The sequence below is a fragment of the Dasypus novemcinctus genome, unplaced genomic scaffold, assembly GCF_030445035.2.
Source record: "Dasypus novemcinctus isolate mDasNov1 unplaced genomic scaffold, mDasNov1.1.hap2 scaffold_124, whole genome shotgun sequence".
Lineage (NCBI taxonomy): Eukaryota > Metazoa > Chordata > Mammalia > Cingulata > Dasypodidae > Dasypus > Dasypus novemcinctus.
The window spans coordinates 1,155,510-1,161,040 of NW_026688150.1; the positions used below are offsets into that span (position 1 = coordinate 1,155,510).

General features: G+C 44.7%; 1 pseudogene; it reads left to right on the top strand.

The window, feature by feature from the left end:
* The first annotated feature begins 4,210 nt into the window (after nucleotides 1–4,210).
* On the top strand, nucleotides 4,211–5,141 carry LOC101433477 (olfactory receptor 10H1-like; annotated as a pseudogene).
* Nucleotides 5,142–5,531: the final 390 nt, after the last annotated feature.

Consider the following 5,531-nt stretch of genomic DNA (forward strand, 5'->3'; position numbering starts at 1 on the left):
GGTGGTTGCTCTTAGATCATATAAGGGCTTGGTGTCCTCTGGCCCGACTGAATAGCCTATTCTATCCCTCTCCTGGTCATCCAAGCATGAGGGTCTGACACTAGAGGTGTGGCCCCCCTCGCCCAATCACAAACACAGTCCATCCCACCACTGAATGGAAATTGGTCTCAAATCTGGCTATGCAACCTCTTCCAGGCTGCTCAAACTTTTCTCCTACTTTATTCTGGGTCTCCCCATGCCCACTTCTGTCCCCTACAGCCTGTTCTTTCCTCATCCACCCAAGTGAACCTGAACATGATGCTCATGGCTTAAAGCCAATCCTGGAGGTTGGAGTGTCCACTGGTACAACCGACCACTTTCAGAAACTATTTGGTTGTATCTCATCAAACTGAGCATAGGCAGAATGTATGACTCAGTAATGACACTCCTAGATATAAATCCAATGAACACACAAGTATTATCATTAAAGGGCATTGACAAGAGGTTCATATGAATGCTATTTAGAGGAATGAAAACTCGAAATGATCTAAAAGTCCATGAATATTTTCATACAAGTTAATATAATAAAAATATTTTATATTTCTATCTATCTATCTATCTATCTATCTATCTATCTATCTATCTATCTATCTATCATGTATCCATCAATAATCAAATTAGGGTTCCCATAGCCCTTGGAATTCTGGAAAACTATTTTCTACAAAGAAACACCCATCCACATGTCACTTAGATAAGACTTATAGATGCTTCCTTGTTTACCTTCCAGTTGTCACCTCAATAATGATTACTTGAACGACTTGTCTCACTGATCAATTGGAATAAAATACTTGTTATACAAACTTGTAAATTTTCTCTCCTTTCTCCTGACCCCTGAACTTTAGCTCACCCTAAGCTTGAGCCAGCCTGCAGCCCGTCCTTCTGGACCCCTCCCAAGATTCCCTGGCTCCAAGTGGAATACCTACCAGCTGATCATGCCACTTCCACACACCTGTTTCTTTTCTCTCTACAAAAGAAAATCATTTTTGCTTAACTATTGAGATGATAGAAGATCTTATGGTCAGAGTGTCCTCCCTTTTGCAATTATCTCCCTCCCCCTAGTGTAATAACTTCCCTCTTCCTAGTCAAATGGTCCCCAGCCCTGTTGGCAATATCTTTCCACCCCCTTCTGTATAAGTCCCCTCCAATAGGCAACAGTCTCTTTGAATAGTCTCTCCTTTGCATATCTGGATTTGATGCTTATTAACACCAGGATGAGAGAGGCTCTGACCATGCCTTACACAAAACCCCTCCTTCAAATTCTTGCCATGGGCCCCAGGAACTCCCTGGAGTTCAGTGAGCTTGGATTGAGGCTATCTCCTTGTCCCCCAACCCTTCTAGGTTTGACTGCATCCATCCTCCTCTGTCTCCCAACCAGATGGATATGGAGACAAAAGGCAACCTGTCTAGATATTGCTGTAAAGGAAACCATTGGATGTTGCCAGGGGGTGATTTGTGCCACAACCTTAAAAAGATGTGTTGAAGTCCTAACCATCAGTTCCATGGATTTGACCTTATTTGGACATAGTTTCTTTGAGGACGTGATTACTTAAGATGAGGTCAAACTAGATGAGGGTGGGTCCTCATTAACTATGACAGATGTCATCATCAGAAGAGGGAAATTTGGACATCTGCATAGACAAACAGGAAGAGAATGCCATGTGAAGATGGAGGTAGACATGGAAGTCCTGCACCTGCAAGCCAAGGAATGGCCAAGGGTTGCCAGCCAACCACAAGCTAGGAAAGGGCATTGGGACAATCTGCTCTACAAATTTCAAAGAGAAGATGGCCCTGCTGACACTCTGATTTTAGACTCTGGTCTCCAGGGCCTGTTGTTTCGAGTCACTCAGTTCATGGTACTTTGTCATGGCAGTTCTAGGACATGAATGCAGGTGTCATAAAGCTGAAGACAGGGCTACTGTTGACGGGTGTTTCAGGACAGAGTTGGAGAGTGATAGGTGGGGTCAGTAATCACCTTGGAGACAGAGTTCTCTCCTCTTGCCTGCCAGGAAGGAGCAACACAGCCCTTTGCTAAGGAGACCTGGGGAGAGCAGCTCTGCCACTCGACCTAAAACCCAAGAGATCTAATGGCATGAAAGCACCTGTGGTAAGTCAGCCTGCCTTGTGGACACCTGGCAGGATGTGTGAGGAGAGTCAGAGCAGAAACCTTTCATGATTTCGAGCCCCAAATATCTATCCTCCACTTGAGCAATAACTCGTGGTCCCTTCTGAGCCAACTTCTCCACCAAAGGTAAGCATTATGTATAAAATTGGGTCAAGTTGGTCTCTTTAGATTTTTTTAAAGTTAAAAGTATGCATTTTATTTATACAGAAACATTTGAAATTCTCTTTTTTAAAAAAGCATCGTTATTAAGTTATAATTTCCAAGCTACACAAGGAACACACAAAAGTATACAATTCAGTGGGTTTTAGCTTATTCATTGAGGTGCACAACAATCATGACAACCCATCTTGAACTTTTCTCCCGCCCCAATACAAACTCGATTTCCCCCAGTGCTACCAGCCCCTGGCAATCACTAATCTGCTTTCTGTCTCTATAGATTTGCTGGACCTTGACATTTCAGACAAAATAGAATCACACAATACTTTTCCTTTTGTCTTCTTTCACTCAACATAATGCTTTCAAACTTCATCCCTGTTGTAGCATGTACCAGATTATCATTTGTTTCTATGGCAGAATCACATTCCATTGTATGGATAGAACGCATTTTGTTTTTCCATTCATTCACCAAAGGGCATTTGGGTTGTTTCCACTTTTTGGGTATTGTGAATAGTGCTGCTATGAACATTCAGGTATGATCAAATCTATCTTAAAGACAAAAAACTGGTAAAAGTTAACAGGAGAGGCTTGTGAAAAAAGGTCACATCTGAGTCCAGATCCATGACACAGAAACACAAACTCCAAAGAAGGGCCAACTGACATGGCACTGAACTCCCTCTGCCATGACCATAGAACCTGTGGGTCTCTGTAGCCCTCAGAAGAATTAATGCCTGAGGTTGTATCTACTTTATCTGTCTCTGGGACTCTGCTGAGGTGTGCCAGGGAGGCTCATCCCTGGGAGTCATGTTCCACGACCCAGCACTTTTTTTAAGAGACATCTTTTTGCTGTGTCGATGTCAAGCTCATTTTTTGTAAATGTTGCCTTGTTCTCCATGGCTCACATCCAGGTTTTACTTCTCCATAAACTTAGTTAGTGGTGGTCACCCAAGTTACCCTCCCCGACCCACCAGCACAGACAAGGCTGCAATGAATGTCCTTGATGTTATTCTCTCACCCACCCCATGTGAGAATTTCATTACAGGGAGATCCAGGAGCAGCATTTTCAGGGCATAGGGTAAGTCTTCACTTAATATCACTAGGAAACACAGGTACCTTCTGGGATAACTGGGCTCCACATGTCTTCAAAAATGGGTGAATGCCTTGAAGCATCCGACTTTCAAATTTTTGCTAGTCTAACAAGTAGGAAATGATCCATGTTGTTGTTTTAAATTTCTTTCCTAGAATTTCATTCCTCAATCACTAATGAGCTTCAGCATATCTTAATTTGCTCTTAGCCTGTTGATTTGCTTCTTCTGCAATCACCCATGCCCACCCTATGCCCACTTTCATCGTTTTATTTTCTTATGGTTTGTGATTCCCCCCCCCCTTTTTTTTAAAGGAAACGTTTTTCAGTTCTTAGATCACAAAGACCACACTACATTTCCTTATATCATCTGTGATGTTACTTCCCACAGTTAAGTCATAATCCATCTTTTCTCAAGCTTTCTATGGGATATTAACTAAGAATCCACTTTCGTGTTATGTACATGGACAGATACTTTCCTAAAAAGCACCCTGTAAACAATTCATCATTTTCTTATCTCTTGTTGGTGTGACCTGAATGGTATAGGCATGAATTCATTTCTTAGTGCCCATTCTGAACTACAGGTCTGCTTGTCCTTGCACTAACTCAGTCTTCATTGAGAATGAACTTCATGCCAGTGAATGTACTCTTTAAAATGGTTAGTTTTATGTCTTGTGGATTTCATATCAATTTTAAAAAGAGATTGAAAAACTAAGCCACGTTACACGTCCACATGTGGGGCTGAATAGAGACCCTGAGCTCCTGCCCCTGGGCCTTCATCCCCCTCTCAATTGCCAGGTGCAGCCACCATGCTGGGATAGAACCACAGCAGCGTGTCTGAGTTCATCCTCCTTGGCTTCTCTGCCTTCCTGCAGCAGCTGCTGCCCGTCCTCTTCCTGCTCTTCCTGATGATGTACCTGTTTACACTGCTGGGAAACCTGCTCATCATGGCCACCATCTGGCACCAGCACATCCTCCACACACCCATGTACCTCTTCCTCTGTGCCCTCTTCACCTCTGAGATCCTCTGCACCTTCGCCATCATCCCACGCGTGTTGGCCAACCTGCTGTCCACGCAGCACTACATCACCCTGGTGGCCTGTAGTGGCCAGATGTTCTTCACCTTCACATTCGGTTTTACGCACTCCTTCCTGCTCAATGACATGGGCTACAACAGATACGTGGCCATCTGCCATCCCCTGTGCTACAGTTTGCTCATGAGCCCCTGTGGCTGCAGCTGCCTGGTGACCTAGTTCTGGGCAGGGGCTGGTGGTGACCATGGACATTTTTCACTTCACTTCCTGTGGGCCCAATGAGCTCCACTGTTTTGCTTGCCACATGACACCACTGTTGGAGTTGGCCTGTGGGAATGACGTGTCATCTGTGTCCATGGTTGGGTTTTGTGAGTAGCACAATCCTGGCTTGCTTCCTCCTCCTCCTCTTCTCCTACACCTTCATCGTGGTCACCTTCTTGAGGAACCTTTCAGCAGAAGGTCAGCGTAAAGCCTTCTCCACGTTTGTTTCCCACCTCACTGTGGTGATCGTGCACTATGGTTTCACCTCTGTCATCTACCTCAAGCCCAAGGGCCCCAACTCCATGGACAGTAACACCCTGATGGCCACCACTTACACAGTCTTCACCCCCTTCCTGAACCTCATCATCTTCAGCCTCAGGAGCAAGAGTTGATGATGGCCATGAAGAAGACCTTCCTCAGCAAGCTCTTCCCTCAGAGCTCTTGAAGAGGCTGGTTTTGTGGCAGCAAGTGTGGTGCGTAAGAGCTCTTCAGTCTTCCCATCTGTAAGATGGGAATAAATGTGTCTAGTTTGTGATTATTCTTGTGTGGGAAGCCTACCCTCATCCTCAGCAGGGGCTCCATAAATTGTATTTATTTCCCCTTCTCTTCCCCTTATGTGGTTGACCTGCTCTCATTCCATCAGGGTTCAGTAGGCTCATGATCTCTTCTATGATGATTGTGTGTGTGAACAACCTGTGCCTGGATTTCTGGGGGAGGGGGGACATGCCTCCCACTTGTGCTAGGGAACTCACATGCATGGTTTACCTTTCACAAGCAAACAAAGAGGTGCTTTTTTGCTTCTGCCCCTTCCCTGGCACTGAGAGATTACTACCAA